We start from the raw sequence: 22722 nt of genomic DNA, 5'->3' as shown, positions 1-22722 counted from the left end.
TTTTTTATAATACAGAAGGCAAATTAGCATGCGGCTTACCTGATGACAAGTGACTACCACTGCTCATGATCACCCGCAACACTAGAAACACCGCAGATGTACTGCCGGTCTTTTAAAAAGAAAAACGCTCTTTTCTTGAAGGCTATGATCTCTTATTGGTTCGAAAATACAGCTGTATAGTAGGATTTCTACTAAAATCGCTTCAGTCTATAACTTGGACTAACAAAACCAGATTTACCAAAACCGAATATTGATGTAATACGTAATTAAGGTCTGTTGACGAGACATGCTTAAAAGGCGTTTGTTTGTCGGCCGGTCGGACCGCGTCGAGTGGACATCCGCTTAATTGCCTATCCGAAAAATGATGAGGCGTTACCCACCAAGAGGGAACAAACAAACAAACTCGGGTTTCTATATAATAATATATTATGAAGTCTCGTAGCCAAGCCAAATGTCTACTTTAAAATGTTTTTAGAAATGTAGGTTAAAGCTGTACAGGACATGTGATAATGGACCGAAAATCCGAAAAGTGCGAGCGGACTCGTGCATAGTGGGCTCCGTACAAATTATAAAATAAATAAAAATCTGTTGCAATTTTTTTTTTCTATCGTAACTATAAATTTACAATTTTATTGTTAAAGGTTTCGTAAACACACATTTAATTTTAATGTAATAACTACAAATTTTTTATTTACGTGTAATTAGATTGAGAAAGCTCGACTAGTTTCCTACACGACGGTTTACCAACACAGTCACTGACAATGACATGGCAGACGAAGAGGAACACTACGGAGACCAGCCCTTCATACCCGAAGAGTTCCGAACGCCGTTTTTCTTATCTGTGACGGTGCCACAAGCGCCTACAGCTCGCGCTCGCGTCACAGTCGCTCATGATTAAGGATCACGAATTGATCCCGAAACTAGTCGAGCTTCTTTGATCTAATTACACGTAAGTTAAACCGGTAGTTATTACATTAAAATGCAAATTTACAGTTTTTAAAGTTTATGATTTTAGGTAAACGGCAAGTTTTTCTTTAAAAATATTTTTTCTAATTGCGTTAACTTGAAAATTTGAACTTTTCACAACCAAGGACTATACACTTGAGCATTCGATGTTTATTTCAGTTTGATACGTCCAAGCGGTCTTGACCCACAAACGGACAACAAAGTGATGACCACAATGGTTCCATTTCTCCTTTGAGCTACGGAACCCCAAAACAACTGAACAAAATTGAGAGCCTTGTACTTTTTGTAACCACATATCGCTCATGAAAAGGATAAAGCACTTAAACAAATCTCCATTCCACAAACGATGGGCGGTTTTCATTTCATTCTTTGCATTTTAAAATTCCATTTTACGCTTTCCGCTTTCGCGGGCATTTTGATTTGCTCACGTCGACGAGTTTTACAATGATATAAAGTCGCCGGTTGTTCTATAACTCGTCAAATTTGTTTGCGGCACTCCCCGGCGAACGGAGCCACTGTTAGTGATTGCGAAACTGCAATGGGAACTTAGATTATTCAGTACTACCTACAATGCCGTAGGTGTTGTGGGTGACCATGGGCGGCGGTAGTCACTTACCATCAGGTGAGCCGCATGTTCGTTTGCCCGCTGTGTTGTAAAAAAAAAAAAAAAAAACTAGCTGCATCCAAAGTTGACGTTTAATTGGAAATTTAATTGAATTTTGTAATAAAGAATATGTAATTGTAAATTTAATTTATGATATTAATTATATTATGACATTTTTATTAGTATACACATTAATAGCACTTCCTCCCAATTTAAACATACACACACTCACACTGTTCACCTTCTCTCACACCGCACACTGGACGTTACAGATTTAAAAATTTAATTATCTGTAATCTTCTAGTCAAACAATTATTTCTTTTTTTTGTTTTCCTTATTTATCATCATGTTTATTATGTTTGTAGCTTAATATTGTTAGTTCTGCATCTACAAATACAAAGTATTAGTTCTTGTGTGTTGGAAGGAACTGGCTTTCAAGGCACAGGTTACCCTAATTTGTAAGCTAGGGCGAAAAACATGTAACTGTGTAGCCCTGTATTTGTTAATAAAGTTTATTATTATTATGATTTTTACGCAATACGACGCAAACGAATTGTTTCGCTGTTGGGTAGGGTGCGTGTTAGCTCAAACAGTGTCCTGAAGACAATTGCTGATAAAATGGACTGTCCCATCCTAAAATGTTGGGTGGGACAGGTTATCAATGTAAGAGCGTTATGACCGCTCATTTACTAACATAGGTTAAGTCAATTTGTAACTAACAAAATGGGCCTTATGTAGTCTAATTAAATAAATATTATTATTTATTGTTATTTATATGCATGTAATCTGCAGTCAATGTTGTGTACGCCTGCTATAGGTATGCATATCAGCATGCTACCCAAAAATTTTTTTGTAATTTATGTATAATATGTATACTGTTGGTGTGTTTAATTCGAAATAAATAAATAAATAAAATCACGATGTCGACATCTTTGATAATTCCTTAATACAATTTATTAAGTTTATTAATAGTATAGATTCATAATTAGGTCTTCTTAAGTTTGTTACCTTAGTATAAATTAACATTTACTTGTGAGAGCTGTATACGCCACTAATTGATATGTTCATCTAGTCTTAAGCTTACTTATAACATTGTATCTATTCTGTTTAATTGTATTGAACATATTATTGGTGTATTTTTTATAAATAAAAAAAAATGCAGTGTAGGACGACGCCCCACTAAACGCAGTGACGACCTGAAATGCATTGCAGGGAGTGAGTGGATGCAGGTGGCTTAAGACAGTTCTTTATGGCAGTCTATGGGGGAGGCTTATGCCCAGCAGTGGACGGATAATGGCTGAAATGACGATGACGATGAAATAAATAAACCCGTGGATTCGCTCGAGTAAATCATGATATAAAGTATTCTATGTGCTGAGCTGGGGTATGATACCGGTATACCAAATTTAAATCAAATCTGTACAGTAGTTTTTGCGTAAAAGAGTTAAAAATATGCATTCCAAATATTAATAGAATGTAGATTGGTAATGTAAAAGAGATATAACATAATAATATGTAAGTTAGAGCGAGATAGAAAAGTAGGACATTCATCTCCAGCTCAAAGCTGATTTGGCAGGAGTTCGAACCAAATAAGTTCTAATTATGTTTACGTTTTGAAGTATAATTACTTTTAAGTGAACGTAGTTAGTATTATTGTATCTGGATACAGTATAAATTAAGAAATAAGTACAGATTACTTATTTTACGGTATTTCCGAACCGATACGACAACATAACCTTCAAGAAACGAGCATATTCCTTTTTAAAAAGCCGGCACAACACTTGAAATGCCGCAGGTGTTGCGGGTGACCATGGGCGGCGGTAGTCACTTACCATCAGGTGAGCCGCATGCTCGTTTGTCCCCTGTGTTGTAAAAAAAAAAGATTTGCATATTTTCGCGTAATTACGTTAATGCAATATTATAAAACTGTTACAAGTATCTTGTACACTAAATAGGCATAAAAAAATATCTAATATTAAATTACCAAATAAATTTCTGAACGTCCGCGAATTGAAATTAATATTATAAGAAATACATAATTTTTGTTATTTATTTATGCAACTTCAATTCCGTATAAATTCAGACCGATCACGTGCAGACATTTGCAGAACACGCACACTAGTGTACTAATTTTCTTATCTCGCTGTCATGGTTGCCAGTCTGTTAGTACGTAAATTAGTGAAAGAGAGGAGTGCGTGCAGACACGTCGAACTGGAGACCGGTAGATAGCAGAGGTCGCCAGTTCGGGGGCCGACCACATACTCTTTTTTGTTGCAGTATCCGGCCGTAGTACCTTCTTAATGCTCCTCAAATATTGCATCTAAAATGCGCCCACCATATACCCTCTTGTATAGGCATCCCGTCACCCGTATCCAATAGCGAGGACGGGATGCCTTAAATACTGTACTGCAAACTATAAAAAAAAAACACGAACGAGCGAGCGACTTTAGAAGTGCCGCATATGAAGCTGACGAGTTATCCTATCAATTATTATTTAATATCATAAACGTAAACATTTGTACAGATGTTAAAATGTACAATATATACATACACACATATGTGTATATATGTATTGTATTTTGTAATAAATTAGGCGAGTCAGTATGCGCAAAGCAGCCAGTTCTCTAGTATACTGATATATAAATGTAAATTATAAATAAATAAATTTACCAGAGGGAGACTTTGTATAAGTCGATTGCTTGGTTACCTCTGTCCCATTCGTGTTTCTACCGTGAAGCAGTTGTGTTTGCATAGCTGTGTTTCGGTTTGAAAGGTGGGATATGGCGTGAATTTATAGGGTGCAGAGGAATAACACCTGAGTCCTCAGGAATGGCAACGCATGGGGGGTATCATGAGTGAGACAGTATACTCTGTTATGTCCATGGTACTGCTCATGTCTATAGGCGACGGTTACCATTTTCCATCAGGTGGACCGTCAGCTTGTTTGCCATTCTAAGTTGTATAAAAAAAAAACTTGGCAGGTACGTAGCAGGCGTAGTTAGGTTTTTGATAATGGTTTAAGAGGGACACTGTTAACCATCCGCCGCATGCTCGTTTGCCCCTTGAGTTATAATAAAAAAAAAGATGAAAGAATTTTTAAAATGAGCTCAATAGTTTTTCACGTTATTCATTCACAAACAAACAAATAAACAATATTATATTTCCTTTTTTATAATATTACTTCCAGAATTAAATATAAATTTATATACAACAAATCAATTTATTATTGTTGCGTAAAAATATATATACATAATGTGTTTATATGTATATACATTTGAATAATAAAATAATAAAAATAAAAATTAGTTTATTCATCTCCACAAATTACAATGTATAATAATATTACATTTTACTTTATACAAAATAAAAGTATTAATTTGTGGTTTTCAACCGAGATATGATTAATGTTAAATAAGTCGTAACTTGTATCTTAGACGACCAGGTCCCCCCATATAAAGTATTGACAATTCAAAGTAAAAGGTAGTTGCTCTGGACGTAAAAAAATAATAAATATAATTTAATATTAGAACAAAGAGGAGCGAGCGCGCGCGCGCGCTCTGTGTGTGTGTGTGTGTGTGTGTGTGTGTGTGTGTGTGTGTATGTGTGTGCGCGAGTGCGTGCGTGCGCGCGCGCGTGCGGGCGCGTGCGCGTGCGCGCGAGCGCGTGTGTGTGTGCGTGTGCGTGTGCGTGTGTGTGTGTGTGTGTGTGTGCGTGTGTGTGTATGTGTTAATTAGGTATATGCAATATTATAAAAAAAATGTCATATATGTATTTTGTACAAACTTATTAAACCCATCCTTTTCTATTGTTTTAATTAATTATCTATATTAAAAGTTGTAGATAATAATATGTTATACACTATTAATAATTTTATTACTTTTTTGTTACTTTTTCCGTATCGTTATAGGTTTGTTTTAATAGCCAATTTGTCACAATATGTTTACATTCATTTTTACTATATTTAAAGATGTTTAATAATTTGTTTATCCGCTGTTATATACGATTCCATGCGTTGCTCTGTCAAATGAGGTCTTAACATTTACTGATTCACAGAGAGGAGTGTCTTCTTGTGTTGCTGACGCTACCATATGATAGAGAGCAATGTTTGCGCAAGACTATTTGTAGTACAGCTGTCGTACAGTAAGCCTCTCTGCGTCTTCATAATTATCTCGGAAAAAGACGAGGTTTATGCAGCATTACCTTCAATATTAATCTTTGAGCTCTTTCTAATGTTATCAATTTAATTTTTGCACAGCCACCCCATAATACTAATACAGTAGGTTAAGACAGATCTTGCTAATGCATCGTATACCAATTTTATAGTTTTCTCGTCTGCGACATTTCGAAGTTGTTTAAAGATATAGACAAGTTTACGCAAGATGTGAAACAGAATCAATGTGCTTTTCAAATGTTAAATTTGCATCTATTATAACACCTAGATATTTTATGTGTTGTGTTGTGTTAATTTTGGGGCAATTGCAATCTGATAAAGAAAGTTACATTTGTGTGCGCGATTATTCAGTAATTATTATTGTACATTTTAGCGCATTTATACATTGAAAAAATAATATATTTAGTTTTATCTTCATTTAAAGTAAGAGAATTACTCATAAGCCAATGAGATACTTTATTAAATCCACTTTGTGCAAGTTCATAGTTCTTCCCATAGTCTGCAAAAAATGTAAAAAAAATTATCATCTGCATATGACGCTATTCTACAATTTCTCAAATTAAGTTGACACAATTTTTATATAGCAAAGGAACAACGTTGGGCCCATAATGCTACCCTGCGGCACACCAAATTCTATAGGTTTCACTACCACAAAGTTTCCTGTTTTAATGCAGTTGTGTTCTATTTCTAAGCTGTGTTTTAGTTTAAGGTCGTATATGGCCAAATTGAATTTATTAATAACTTTTGTGGCAGAGACCGAATAAATGCCTTGAGTCCTCAATAAATATTGTCAAACATTTCTTTTTAGTATCAATTTTATCAACAAGGTAATTTACAGTCATTGATTGCATCATCTGTATGTCCATGGTCTAAAACCATATTGTGCTTTTGAGAGTAATTTATATTTTCCATCAGGTGGGTAACGTCATCTTGTTTGCCATTCGCTCAAATACCTTAGATAAAACAATATAGCAATCGGTCTATAGTTATTGACACAACCTAATGTCACCCGCTTTATTATAGGATGGACCACAGCTTTTTTTAACATCCGGAAAAATTCCTGAATCGAAGCATCGATTTATTAGTTCTGTAATAACAGGAGATACCGTATCAGAAATAGCATATAAAACCTCAGTAGAAATCATATCCCACAGTTTTACGTTTTAATTGTTTAATAGTAGATTGAACTTCTTCAATATTATTTTCAACAGAACAAAGGAGTTTACAGAAGGTTCAGCTTCACAGGCAAAATAAATGGTAAATTTAATTTACACTAATTGCTTTCCTATTTTGTGAAATATTTATATAATATTGTTAACTGCAATGTCTGGTCTATTTTCGGTTTATGTCCAATTATCGCCTAATAAATTTACAATTTCTTCTAACCACATCCAGTATTTCCGGTTAGTAAATAACGGCCACAATTCACCCCGGACATCGTTGGGACCGGTTTAATTTGGTTTCAACCGGATATAGATTAATGTTATAATAACATAGTCAATTGATTTGCGACCAATTTATATTGTTTATGATATATTGGTTTGTTTTTTTTATACAGAAAATTGTATGTTTTCTCTTACGTTTTTGTAAATAATAACAGAGTTAATATAGTATAGTACAAACTATATTCATTAGCGTCTCTTTGCTATTAGTTTTTTTTATATGAATGATAATGGATTGGGCATTTTTGACGCTGTTTCGGGTAAAAAGTTTTCAATTTGTGAAATTTCTGAGAAATTTATTTATTTATTTGAAAATTACTCACCACATAGTCTCCCAAAACATGTAGTGAGCCATAGGTATATTTTACAAACTTAAAAATTGTAAACAACATTTTAAAAATATATCCATTTTGTCATTAAATATATCAATATCTGGCTGCTGAGCAATCAGAGAATTGAGCAGAGAAATAGCCTGATAAGTGGGAGCAAACTGAGCAGTACAGGTGCGAACCGACGGTGCCGATAGTAGTCGACAAGCGCACAATCGCATGCAGCGTTGCGGTGCGTACAAAGAACAACGGCTGAGAGTTGCAGGATTGTCTATTCCGCCGTTGAGCAACCGATAATAGTGCATCGTCAAATTACACTTTCGCCTCACCTCGAGCGTTCTCTAGACCTACCATACCGGATACGAACAGTGATGGGTACAAATAAGGATAGTAGCCGTAAAGTTTACTACATAGAACACGTACAAATTTCCTCTCTCTATCATTATCTCGTATTTTGTTTCATGAGGGTTCCAAATAATTGAAATGAGTAACTCTTGGCGAAATTTTTGGAAATTGGGTAATTTTTGCTTAGGAACATATATATATATATATATATATATATATATATATATATATATATATATATATATATATATATATTATATATATATAGAAGGAAAGATAGAGGGCAAGAGAGGAAGAGGAAGACCGAGGATTAACTACATGGGACAGATAAAGGAAATACTAGGCGTCATGTCGTATAGGGAGATAAAGGATATGGCCTGGGATAGAGCTGGCTGGAGGAAGATGCATGAATGAAAAGAAAAGACCACGTTTGGCAGGCGGATTATTCACCTCAGTTTGGCATATGGTGATGATTTAAGATGAACGCTGCTTATTTAGTTGTCTCTTATAATATCCACGGGATAAGCTCAATTTAAGTCTCAATTCGCTTGTTTTTTTTATGTTTGTCACGTCATAACTCCGTCAGTTGTAAACCGATTTAAAAAAAAAATTATTTTATCTGAAAGGATATACTTAGTCCAGTAGGAATTTTATCAAAATCGGTCTAGTAGTTTTGTTTTTAAATGAAAATAAATGGTTTTGCAACAATTACCAGAGGGAGACTTTGTACAAAAGTCGTTTGCTTGAGCATCTCTGTCCCATTCGTGTTTCTACCGTGAAGGAGTTGTGTTTGCATGGCTGTGTTTCGGTTTGAAGGGTGGGATATGGCAGTGAATTTATAGGGCACAGAGGAATAACACCTGAGTCCTCAGGTATGGCAACACACGGGGGTATCATGGGCGAAACAGTACTCTGTTATGTCCATGGTACTGCTCATGTCTATAGGCGACGGTTACCACTTTCCATCAGGTGGGTCGTCAACTTGTTTGCCATTCTAAGTCGTATAAAAAAATGAAGTTTGTTTTTTTTGTGGCAAATAATATTAATTATTTCATACCACCCCTCAACAACATAATTTGAAAATTTCTCTGTTCCATGAATGAGAAAATTGACAATTCTCTGGAGAAACGTTCTGGAGATACTTATGGATAGACGAACTCACAGTATACGGTTTTAATTTCCGCCATGTCAACTCTGGGGGAATTTATTTTCAATGCAAATTAACGTGGCTCCCCGCGAAGTTGCTTCGCAACTTAACACTGTCTCTTAAACTTTACACTTCGCTATGTTTTATTACGGAATATTCATCTACAAATCTTACCACTAGTCTGTGGGCACTTTAAAAGTTTGCTACTGCCTTGCTAGACTTTACTTTTATCCTCTCAAGTCATTCCCCCACATGATTTTTATTTCATTAATTTATTTATTTTAGGTTAATTCATGGTGTATTTGTTACGATGGGCCAACTAATAAAGACTTATGGGGGGGGGGGGGATTATCTCTTGTATTGTGTATTATGTGTATGTTTGTATTGTAATTTTTTTTTTAATGGGTGATAATGGTATGGTAACCCCGTTTGCGCTATTGGTATACACTGGCGGGGCACCAGTGATAGACGACTGACTAGAATTAGCCACGATGGTTTCCAGGAGGAACCACGTGGAGGTCGACCTGACAGGGTATATTGCTAGTAATGGAGATATTTGAGCCCATTACTAACAATCCCTTTCCCCCCAAATTGTTTGTATTGTAATTTGTGTGCTGTAAGTAATGTAAATAAATTATCTATCTATCTATCCTTACAATTTTTATATTACTGTCACCTTAGATTAGTCTCAAATGGGACAAAAAAATAATTTTTATAATGGGACAAAAATGGTAACATTGCATGCACTATAAATGCAGGCAAGTCACCAGTGAGGGATGATAGGTGAGTATTAAAGGAGGTCAGTTAGCCCTCTAGTTAGCGTGACTAATTCAAGAACCAACCACAATGGTTTCCAGGAAGAGACGTATGGAGGTCGACCTGAAAGGTTATATTGCTACCAATGGGGTTGCTGGATCCCTTTACTAATAATCCCTATATATGTCCAGATATTTTTTTAATGGATGATAATAGAATGGTAACCTCCCTGCGGGGGTAGGGAAAGGGATTGTTAGCAATGGAGTTTGACAGCCCCATTGTTAGCAATTGCTATTAGGTCGACCTCCACGTGGTTCCCTCTGGAAACCATTGTGAATTCTTGATGAATTCGTCACAATGGGCTAACTGACCTACTTCATCAATTAGCCCACCGTGACGAATCTATCAATCACGATGGTTTTCAGGGAGAACCACGAGGAGTTCGACCTGACAGGATATTGCTATATATATATATATATATATATATATGTGGGGACCATGTGGATATCATATATATATATACAATATATATATATATATATATATTTATATTTTAAAAAGAAAACAGGGGACTTAAATATAATATATATATATATATATATATGAATTATAATAGGATTCGTATAACCCGCCAATGTAAATGCACTTGTCCGTTAATATGACGCCCTCAGCGTGAGAGGCCTTTAAACCTCGGTGGATTATGCAAAGCAAATCCTGTTAGGATTCGTGTGAGGAAGGCTTTTTATACCCTTGAATCCTCATCTATCAACCCTCATTTGTACATGCTACAAACGTAAACCAATAGCAAGGTGAGGTTCTTGTTTCATTTTTAGTTATTTCAAAATCTTATTTTTTTATATTCCTTATTAATATTATAAACTAGAGGCCCGTCCCGGCGTCGCTCGGGTGGACATTTTTACATTTTAAAAAGTGGCCTTTGGGACATATCAGTGAATTTGCAGGGTACAGAGGAATAACACCTGAGTCCTCAGGAATGCCAACGCATGGAGAGTATCATGGGTGAAACAGTATACACTGTTGTCTATGGTACTGCTCATATCTATAGGTGACGGTTATCACTTTCCATCAGATGGGCCATCAGCTTGTTTGCTATTCTAAGTTGTATAAAAAAACCTGTGATACGGTGATAAAATTCAATTTTAATATAGTTAGGACGGTGATTTATTTAATTCCAATATAAACCGCAACGTGGACATATTTCGTGCGTACAAATTACATAAACATATTACCAAGCTAGAGGACAAACAAACTTTATGTACGCTCCTCTAATTTCCGTTGTGTCAACTCAGAACTTTTCAATGCAAATGAGTACAATTTCAAGTTTATTTTACCCTTTATTTTATAACTTTCCATTTTAGAGAGAGATATATTTTTAGAATATGGACTTTTTGCGTACAGAGGGAGACTTTGTTGAAAAGTCGTCTGTTCGGATACTTCTGTTCTGTTTCTGTCATAGTAGTTGCATTTATATGGCTGTATTTTGGTTTAAAGGGTTGGATATGGCAATGAAATTATGAGGTATGGAAGCATAACACTTGCCGTGTAGTCCCACACCTTCCTATCCCATGGGTATCGTATGAGACGACTAAGGAAGGGCGAGAGAGAGGCAGTAGCCTCTTAAAACATCTCCAAAGCCTAACTGCGGTTGCCAATAAGCCTGCCAAATGTGGCAACTACTAGCAAAACTTCCCCAAGGGAAGGCTTATGTTCAGCAGTAGATAGTTAAAGGCTGATGTAAGCCATAACACAGTCTTCAGGAGCAGCGACGTATGAAAAGTACTTACCCATCGTGGGCGTCACAGTATTGGTACTTTGTGGTGTCTATGGTGGTATTTTTTTTACAACACAGGAGGCAAACGAGCATGCGGCTCGCCTGATGGTAAGTGACTACCGCCGCCCATGATCACCCACAACACCAGCGGCATTGTATAAAGGCAACAGTTACCTCTTTACATCAAGTGGGCCGTCAGTTTGTTTGCCATTCTAAGCTTCATAAAAAATATAGGTTCCATATAGGTAATGTAAGAGAATTCTGTATACCCATTCAAATGTAAATATATGTTACTAACACAGTATATGTAAAGCCCATTAAGATAGAATCTAAATCGAATCTCCATATGGAAAACATAATAAATTTGACTCTTTCAATTTGTAAGCGTCGGCTCACATGGATTCAAGATCGTAAAATTTTTAATTATATTTCTCAAACAAAATAGAATAAAGAATAGAAGAGGCAAAATGCTGGGCCACCTTATACGACATGACGATATTTTTAAGAGCATAATAGAAGGAAAGATAGAGGGCAAGAGAGGAAGAGGAAGACCGAGGATTGACAACATGGGACAGATAAAGGAAACACTAGACGTCATGTCGTATAGGGAGATAAAGGATATGGCCTGGGATAGAGCTGGCTGGAGGAAGATGCATGAATTAGTTGCACCGACAAGAGGAAGCTCTTAAATGAAAAGAAACAAAATACAAATATTCTGACTAAACCAAGTTATAATCAAATTAGGTCAAGTCAATTATTTACACAAACATAGGTTACATACGTTATATGATATTATATACAAAATTAAGATCTGTTTATACAACTTAGAATGGCAAACAAGCTGGCTGACGGCCTACCTTATGGAAACTACAGCGTGGGGTTTCAGAAGGGGAACCTAATACCATATTGCCAGATTGGATTTTTTCCCGCATTTTTTGGGTAAACATATTTTTGTCTTCGCGATATTTTGGCGTCTTTACGAGATTTTTAAAGAAACTTCTGGAGAAAAATCAAAATGGGCGTGGTAAATTCTGAATATTTGGTAGTTTTGGTATTTGTAAGCGGTATTTTTTTTGATAGGTGATAATGGGATGGTTACCCCGCCCGCGCTAACGGTATACACTGGCGGAGCACCAGTGAGGGGTGACAGGCGACGTTGAAAACAGGTGAGTTAGCCCATCGTGACGAATTCCACTAGAATTAACCACGATGGTTTCCAGGAGGAATCGCGTGGAGGTCGACCTGACAGAGTATATTGCTGGCAGGTCAGGCTAGGTCAGTTACTAACAATCCCTTTCCCACCTGTAAGTGGTATTAGGCCACTCCTTCTTTCCCCGTGGGTGTCGTGGTGGCGACTACGGAAACTTATGGTCGAGGGATGGACAGCAGCGTCCCTTATAAAACATCAGTCTTGTCTTGTCATCAGTTGTCAAGCTGCCTGCCACGCGTAGCAACTACTAGTAAAACTCCCTAGACAGAGACCTACGTTCAGCAATGGACAGTAAACGGCCAGTCATTATCATTGTCATGACCATGTTAGATATAGTACATTAAATAAATATATGTATACTTATAATATATGTATATATATATATATATATATATATATATATATATATATATATATATATATTATATATAAAATTCTCGTGTCGCGGTGTTTGTTACTCTCCACTCCTACTCCTTCGAAACGGCTTTACCGATTTTCATGAAATTTTGTGTGCATATTCTGTAGGTCTGAGAATCGGCCAACATCTATTTTTCATACCCGTCAATGATAAGGGTGACCCTCTCCAAAAATTTTATTTTTCTTTTTTTGACAATTTTTTTTATTTTTATTTTATTATAATTTAGCATTGAAAAATACAAATTTAAATTTTCACGCTCTTAAGATCAACCTCTGTTTTTTAATCGCGATTTTTATATTCCGCAATATGGTTGCAAGATGGCAATCGAATATAATAATTGTAGTAGGATAAATTTTCATGTATAGTTCTCGAAATAATGTATATGGTAAAACAACGTTTGCTGAGTCAGCTAGTATACAATAATATCCATAAAAATTCAGCGTTAAAATGCAGTAAGCCTCCTAGATACTCTACTAGTTGGCAATGACCTTAAAATATTTTTTTACTTTTAATTAATGTTTTAAGGTCTTGTTGTCGATATTTATATTACAGTTTGTAATTAGATTTATTGTACTACCTATTTATATATTAATATATAATAATTGAAACTCATTTTAAGATATTATTTATTTATTTACCACTTTACTGCACCAATAGTACCGTTCAAGAAATTTCAGTAAGTATAGTGTAGTACAAAAGGCGATGTTATTGCTAAGCAATCACTTCCAGATAACCTTTGGGTAGAAAGAATTAAAAAATAAATAGATAGGTGGCACGTTAAAAAGAATAGATCTATACATATGTAAACAAAAGAACGATTATATCCATACACAAATATTTACATATATACATATAAAAATACAACATTAACATACATAATATAACACACATAATTCTGGTAGGAAATAAGGACTAAGCGATTATAAGGGTAGGTAGTGGGATTTAATTAAGTTTTTAAAAATAGCTAAAAATTTAGTGATACAATTAGGTTATTATGTACATCTTTATATTATTCTAATTAATAAATAAAGTATAAAAATAAAATAAAATCAAATTTCCTAGAAAGGTAAATTTTTTTATGGATTTATCCATATATGACCATCTTAAAAGGCCGCTGTATCCGCGTCCCGCTTATCGTCCACATTAGTCTTCTGGCGTCTGTTATTGCCGAGGCCAGTGCCTCTGAATCGATGCCATAACTCCATTTTTTAATTTGCAACCAAATCCTTCAATGGAACCGTACTGGTTTCGCTTCAAACTCTTTTCTCCTACATTCATCACGGCTCTGGAACGCCCTTCTTGTTACCATTAAGAGACTACCGACTAAACCGTCTTTAAAAAAAACGTTCCTGCTCCCTTTTTTACTTTAAATTATGCTTATTTTCGTGTATAATATTGTATATTTTATATATGTGTATGTGTACTTGTTATATATATATATATATATATATATATTTGTTGTATATATAATAATGGAATTTGCCACACACGTACTTACTACTGGGTACAGAGGAATAATATCTGAGTCCTCAGGAATGGCAACGCATGGGGGGTATCATGGGCGAAACAGTATACTCTGTTATACCCATGGTACTGCTCATGTGTATAGGCGACGGTTACCACTTTCCATCAGGTGGACCGTTAGCTTGTTTGGCATTCCAAGTTGTATAAAAAAAAATACTTGGGATGGATTAGAATTGGAATTAATTTATTTATTAGAATATGCTACATTTTTAAAGCTGTCAGTAACATCAGAAGATGGAAAGTGACAATAAATGGAATATAAGGAAATGGCAGGAAAGTCATGAAAGAAAAATAAAATTGCTAAATAATAACCAAGGTAAACAACCTGGAATTTGATATCCGGAAGAAAGCGCGCTCTTTAGGGAGAGCCATATATATAAAAAAAAATCATAAGAACATATATATATATATATATATATAGCATGTGGCTCACCTGGTGGTGACTACCGCCGCCCATGATCACCCACAACACTAACAGCATCGCAGGTGTGCTGCCGACCTTTAAAAAAAATATGCTCTTTTCTTGAAGGTTAAGTTGTATATTACCACTTCCCATCAGGTGGGCCGTCAGCTTGTTTATCATTCTAAGTTATTTCTAAGTTAGTTCTTAAACAAATAGGTTACGGTAATCTCGTTTACCATCAGAGGGACCGTACGCTTGTTTGTCACCATAATTTGATAAAAAAAATTCAAAGAGACCAATCTGAATTTCATATCCTCTCAGAAAAATATTATTTTCTAAATCGGATCATAATTGATGGAGTTATGAGGTGAGAAACATAAAAGAAAATACAACCGGAACGAGAACCTTCTCCGTTGTCGAAGTAGGTTAAAAATAGGTGTATACTTAAACTAATTGGCGCAGTACCCGATCAGTAAAACTAAACGGTGACCGGCGAGCAGTCATTAATGAGAGCGTAATGGGCTCGTCCGACACGGCTCACGAGTAAATGTATCTGATAGAGGGTTTAATTGAGCAGAAATCACCTTGATAGTTAGGCCAATGTTTAATGCAATAGCAATATATCGAGCCTTTTATGACTTGTCACTTGATTAGATTTATTTTGTTTAATTCCGCTACCATTGAAATGGGTTTAACAGGTAACAAAATGGCATTTAAATAAAGCATAATAAAAATCGATCTAATAAATGAAATAAAACCATAATAACTATTTAAACAAGGCTATCACTATCTAAATTTTAATTAAATGAATTACTGAAATAGGCTTATCGATGGAGTGTTGTATTATTGATTGTATAAAATATCGTCTAAAAATATCATTAAAATCGATCAAACATTGCAACTAATTCACTTAATTAAATTATTATAAATGCTAACTCAATGTAATACATTCGAAGATTAGCTACTATTATAATTTATTTATTTATTTATTTTTATTATATTTTTTTATGCAACTTAGAATGACAAACAAGCTGACGGCCCAACTGATGGAAAGTAGTAACCGTCGCCTATAGACATGAGCAGTACCATGAACATAACAGAGTATGCTGTTTTGGGGCGTTGCCATTTCTGAGGATTTAGGCGTTATTCCTCTGTACCCTGTAAATTTACTGCCATATCCAACCCTTCAAACCGAAACAAGAAGAAGCTATGCAAACACAACTCTTTCACGCTAGAAACACGAATAGGACAGAGGTATCCAAGCAAACGCCTTTTTGTACAAAGTGTCCCTGTGGTAAAATTATTTTAAATTTATTATATTATTAAATTATATTTTAAATACGTAATCGAAACTTAACGCGATATAAAAGCCTTTACAGTTAAATAGTACCTACACACCTGTTTCTTTATAGTCGACGTTTCAACGTCACGACAAGATAGTCCTGTTACATCGCATTAAGTCCCGATTGTGTATTTAAAATATGTGTAAATAACGTGAAAGTTTAAAATTAACTAAAGAAGTTCTACAATATTTTATATAAGCCATCAATCTCCGAGACCTATTAAGTCCACGCACGTTTTGCGACATGTGTTGCACATTTACACGAGGCATTTTAAGGTAAATTAACAGATTACTGCATGGAGACTAGTGTTAAATGTTTGGCATTCAAAGTGTGAATCGAGTGTCGGCAATCGCACACATACTAATGGAAGCGGAATTAAACAAAATAATTATATATTTACTACTAAATGATACGGACTTCCGCAAAATAACAGTTTATTTTATTTATTTAACTCTTTATTGCACCATAAATAAAAATATACAATGACAAGTGAATAATTCAAGTGAAATACAGTAACATAAATTCAGATTGAAATATACACATAAAGGTACAAAAGGCGGTCTTATCGCTAGGGCAATCTCTTACAGACAACCTTTGGTTTAAGGAGAACAGATAGAAATGGGCAGGTGGGGTATAATTTTTCGAGCATAAAATACAAAAACATGTAATGCACAAAAATATCAAATACATATAATTTATTAAACTACTTACTATAACAATATATAGTTTAGTGAATCGTTTAACTATTCCTGCACCAAATTTTAGCCAAATCCCTTCAGCTGTTTAAGTCTTGAGTAACCTATGCTCAATAAGTACATGTACATAAAAACATATTTTTTTTTTACTGGCAATTTAAACTATATTTTAAAGGTGTTATTTTTTCTTATAGATGGCAACATTGTCCATTACTTTATTGTGTTTTTGTAATCAAATCAAATGGACTCGTGCAAATTTTATAACATTAGAAGCTAATACAAAAATTAATAAAAAACATCTATCGATGATTGACTGATTGACGTGCGCGATTGAATGGTCCAACTTGAACATTTCGGGGGAAAAGGGATTGTTGGCAATGGAGTTTCACAGCCCCATTGCTAGCAATATGCCCTATTAGGTCGATTTCCACGTGGTTCCCCCTGAAAATCATCGTGAACAATTCTTGTTGAATTCGTCACGATGGGCCAACTGACCTGCTTCATCCTTACCTATCATTCTTCACTGGTGCTCCGTCAGTGTATACCGATAGCGCAGGTAGGGTTACTATTCCATTATCACCCATTAAAAAAAAAACTTGAACATTTTTAATATTAATAGGATAAATCCTCTCGAACTTTCCCCAGGAATAATACATTATAATCTTAAGCCCCAGCAGCAGCCAGTATCAATATAATGATGTATAAGCTCTGTTTCATTTGTACCGCATCACAGAGCTATTTACGTAGGTACCTACTCCTAGCAACTGCTATAAGAAATTCCACTTCGGGTTATATTACATTCCGATGTCGTGCCCGCTTCCCACAACACCCTATACTTGTACAGCTACACTGTATAAAGCTTCTTGTTTATTTAAGGAAGCAGTACCCCGTTTATAGAACTTCACTTGAAATATATCTACTATGACATTCAAATACAAATATTTGTTTATGAATATTAAAATAAAAAAAATAATAATACTGAACCAACAAGTGGATGTGACAATGTCACAATAAACCCGGCTGTTAAATTGTTCAAATCAGATTAATTACTAAATAACTTTTTGATAAAATATAAATAATGATGCCAGTAAATTATATGTCTATATTTATGTATTTATATATGTATCTAAATTATATAATATAAGTATTACCTTCTTCCTTATTTTAATGAAAAAGTATTTTGTTTATAAAAAAAAATACAGAATTATTAATTAGGCGTGACAAAGTCACAATAAACCTGACTCGTACATTTCTAAAGTTAAATGAGTAAATATTGTAAAAAGTATTTACATATATATTATAAGTATATATTGTTTATTGCATTTGTAAACTACATAGACAAGACTGTTATATTACTTCCTTGTTTGTCTAAGACTAGCCATCCGACCCGGCTTCGCACCTGTAGATAGAACTTTCTAAAATAATATTATAGCCTATCTTCATCATTATTATCATCATGTTAGTCGTTAATGTCCACTGCTGAACATAAGGGGGGGGGGGGGGAAGTTAAGGGGGTTTTGTCACTAGAAAAAAATTACAAAAGTTGCGACGCTTGGCAGGCAGGTTGGTAAACGCAGTTAGGTTTTGGTGATGTTTTATTAAGGACGTTGCTGCCCATCCCTTGAAAATTAAGTTCCCTTAGTGGCCTTTTACGACATCTACGGGAAAGGAAGAAGTGACCCATTCTATGCCGCGACTACACTGGCAATAGAATATCTTATTCAATGATAATGTAGCTTTCTATAGGTGAAAGAATTTTGAAAGTCGGTTTAGCAGTTTTTGAGTTTATTCCTTATAAACAAACAAACAAACAAACATACAATCAAAGCTTTCCTCTTTACAATATTATTATAGAATACAGTACTTCGTTTACGCAATAAATATTTGTATTGGTATGTGACAATGTCACAATAAACCCGTCTATTAATTGTTTAAAATATTTTTTTATTAATTGAAAATTTTAAAAATCCTTTCTTAGTAGATGCTTTTGTAGGTTATAAAAAAAGCCTATGTTCTGAATTTAATCTATTTAAACTTAATTGTGTTGGCTGTGTGTTAGTAGTCAGTCAGGGGTAACGATTTTAACTGTAGATTACTTTCTTGTTTATTCAATTATACAGTGCCCCGTTTATAGAGCTTCTCACTTGGAATACAAAATCAACAGATGGATGTGATAAAGTCACAGTTAATCCGACTGTTAAACTTTTAGATTAAAACAAATTAATAAATATCTTATTTTTATATAACAATCTTTTTTATTTAAAGAAAAAGTGTTCACTTTATAAAACTTTATTTGGAATTCAAAACGGTAGTCGTGACAAAGACATAAAAAACTTACGTGTTATATTTTTATATGTTATTTCCATATTAATTTTGTGATGATACACGATTTTGAGTGTTAAATACAAATGTTTTCAATCTAATGTGTCTACGAAAAATCTCGTTTGTAATTTTGGCATTGTATTATATAATTTTTATAACAATAATATGAAGGTGACTGGCTAATAATTTTATTTTGTTATTTATTTATTTGATATTTTATTGCACCAACATTACAGGATTTGTTAAAGAATTTTTCATTTTTGATCAGTATAGTGTAGCACAAAAGGCGGTCTTATTGCTAAGCAATCTCTTCCAGACAACCTTTGGGTAGAAAGAATTAAAGAATAAAGTAGGTGGTGTGTTAAAAAATAGATTTGTAAAAATAATAAATATTTGTGTAAGCATAATTATATATATATATATATATATATATATATATATATATATATATATATATATATATATATATATATATATATATATATATATATATATATATAACGGGTTTTTTTTTTATAAATAATAATAATAATTTATTCAACAAAAACATACGATTACAAGATATATATGTATCATTACATAATGATTCAGGGTAAGTGCTTCTGGCCTCCATGACTAGGAAAATACTGTGTTATGAATTTAGATTTAAAATTAATATAATTAATCAATAACATACGTTTTATAAGGGAAAGATTCTGTCTGTCGAGGAGGACTAACCTGGCATCGGCCATGAGTTTTTCTGCTGTAGGTGATCGGCAGTTCTTCCTCAACTCCTATATGCACGCACGCACAAGTTCTTGCAGGTTCTTCAGGGCACATACAGTTTAAAAAACACAAATTACATCTATTTTACAGGAGCAAGCGTCCGCGCACACGCCGCCATTCAGTCAGTACTTTTTTATTCGTCAAACTAAGGTGGGAGAAAAATAATATGACGGACTCCAATATTGTAAACAATCTGTGTTTTATTACAAAGGGATTAAGGCTTTATTTTAAATAATATATATATATATATATATATATATATATATATATATATATATATATATATATATATATATATATATATATATATATATATATATATATATATATTATAAATTTTATCATGATTAAAGTTGTGGTTTTTGGCGTTACAAATACAGTGTTTATGGTTTGAAAGAAACTGAAATCAAATTTAAAAGTGTGACTGTTATTTATATAATAGAATAATATGATTCTATTAATATATTGTGTAATTGTTTTTTTTTATAAGTTTACCATTGTAATCTTTTGGAGGTAACAATAAAGAGTATCTATCTATCTATTTTTTATTCTGTGACTTTTATATAAAAGAATAAAGATTTCAGATAAAAGATACAATGTCATGTCGTGTAGAGAGGTCAAGGATATGACTTGGGATAGAGCTGGCTGGAGGAAGATGCATGAATTAGTTGCACCGACAAGAGGAAACTCTTAAATGAAAAGAAATACTTTTATATGAAGCTTAAACATATACGAATAAAAATTACAAACATACTTTACTAACATAAGTCGACTGCTTGGGTACAGCTGTCCCATTCGTGTTTCAACCGTGAAGCAGTTGTGTTTGCATGGCTGTGTTTCGGTTTGAAAGGTGGGATATGGTGTGAATTTACTGGATACAGAGGAATAACACCTGAGTCCTCAGGAATAACAACGCATGGGGGGTATCATGGTCAAAACGGTATACTCTGTTATTTCCATGGTGCTGCTCGTGTCTATAGGCGATGGTTGCCACTTTCCATCAGGTGGGCCGTCAGCTTGTTTGCTATTCTAAGTTGTATAAAAAAAAATACTTCTCGTTTCAACTGGTTTAAAAGGCAAAGAGAAGTTGGGAAAAGTTTATAAGCAGTTGCATAGCAGTCACTGTCTACATTCTGTTACGAACTTTGATCAACACCCGTACCGACAGATGTCTAGTTAAAGGGCCGAGCGATAACCTCACTTACAGTTCTTATGTGTAATAGTTTAACTTTTTTTTTACAACACAGGGGGCAAACGAGCATGCGGCTCACCTGATGGTAAGTGACTATCGCCGCCCATGATCACCCACAACACCTACGGCATTGCAGGTGTGGTGCCGGCCTTTTAAAAAGATATGCTCTTTTCTTGAAGGTTATGTTGTCGTATCGGTTCGGAAATACTGCTGCTGGAAATTGATTCCAAAGAGTGGTTGTGCGTGGGAGAAAGTGCCTTGAAAAACGCACGGTGGAGGACCGCCACTCGTCCAGATGGTTGGGATGAAATTTTGGTTTACGGCGGGTTGTATGATGGAAAATATGAATAGTTTAACTGAAATATATGTTATGTGAAAATTATCTATCGATCTTTAATGCTGACAACATGAATGCTTTTAAAGTTTAACTTTATCATTTGCAATTAAAATTTAAGCTGTAATAAAGAAATAATAACATGTATAGCGGTGTTTCCCAACGTGGAGCCCATGCGCCACTGGAGGGAAATTTGATAGTTAACTTGTCAATTAAAAAAAGAACTCGAGGCGATTTTAACCCTCTTACTTCGTGCCATTTAAATGCAACGCTACGAGTAGATATCGGTGTCAAATTTAACAAAATAAGTAAATTAAAAAAATGCTGTAAATATTTATTAAGTATAATTTCGTTTGATGTTACTAAAATTACCAGAGGGAGACTTTGTACAAAAGTCGATTGCTTGGGTACCTCTGTCCCATTCGTGTTTCGGTTTGAAGGGTGGGATATAGCGTGAATTTACAGGGTACAGAGGATTAACACCTAAGTCCTCAGGAATGGCAACGTATGGGGGGTATCAGGGGCGAAACAGTATACTCTGTTATGTCCATGGTACTGCTCATGTCTATAAGCGACGGTTACCACTTTCCATCAGGTGGGCCGTCAGCGTGTTTGCTATTCTAAGTTGTATAAAAAAAAAAAAAGAAAATATCAACTGGGCGATTCGAGTCGTGAAGTAAAGTTTGTTGGGCAAAATTATGTATGGGGGCATAAACATTTTAGAAATATTCAAACACTGCTCTATAGTTTGGAGGTATATAGTTTATAGTAAAAAGCGTGACAATTTTAACAATCAGTCAATCACGATAGTTTCCAGGGGGGACCGCGAGGAGGTCGACCTAATAGGGTATATTGCTAGTAATAGGCTTGCTTATTCCTATTACTAACAATCCTTCCCCCTCCCCCCTTCGTTTTGCCATTTAGGTTACACGTTACATACTTCCACTCACATGCCCATCTCAAA

Source organism: Galleria mellonella, unplaced genomic scaffold (genome assembly GCF_026898425.1).
Source record: "Galleria mellonella isolate WM207_F2 unplaced genomic scaffold, CSIRO_AGI_GalMel_v1 utg176, whole genome shotgun sequence".
NCBI lineage: Eukaryota > Metazoa > Arthropoda > Insecta > Lepidoptera > Pyralidae > Galleria > Galleria mellonella.
This window is presented reverse-complemented; position numbering follows the sequence as displayed.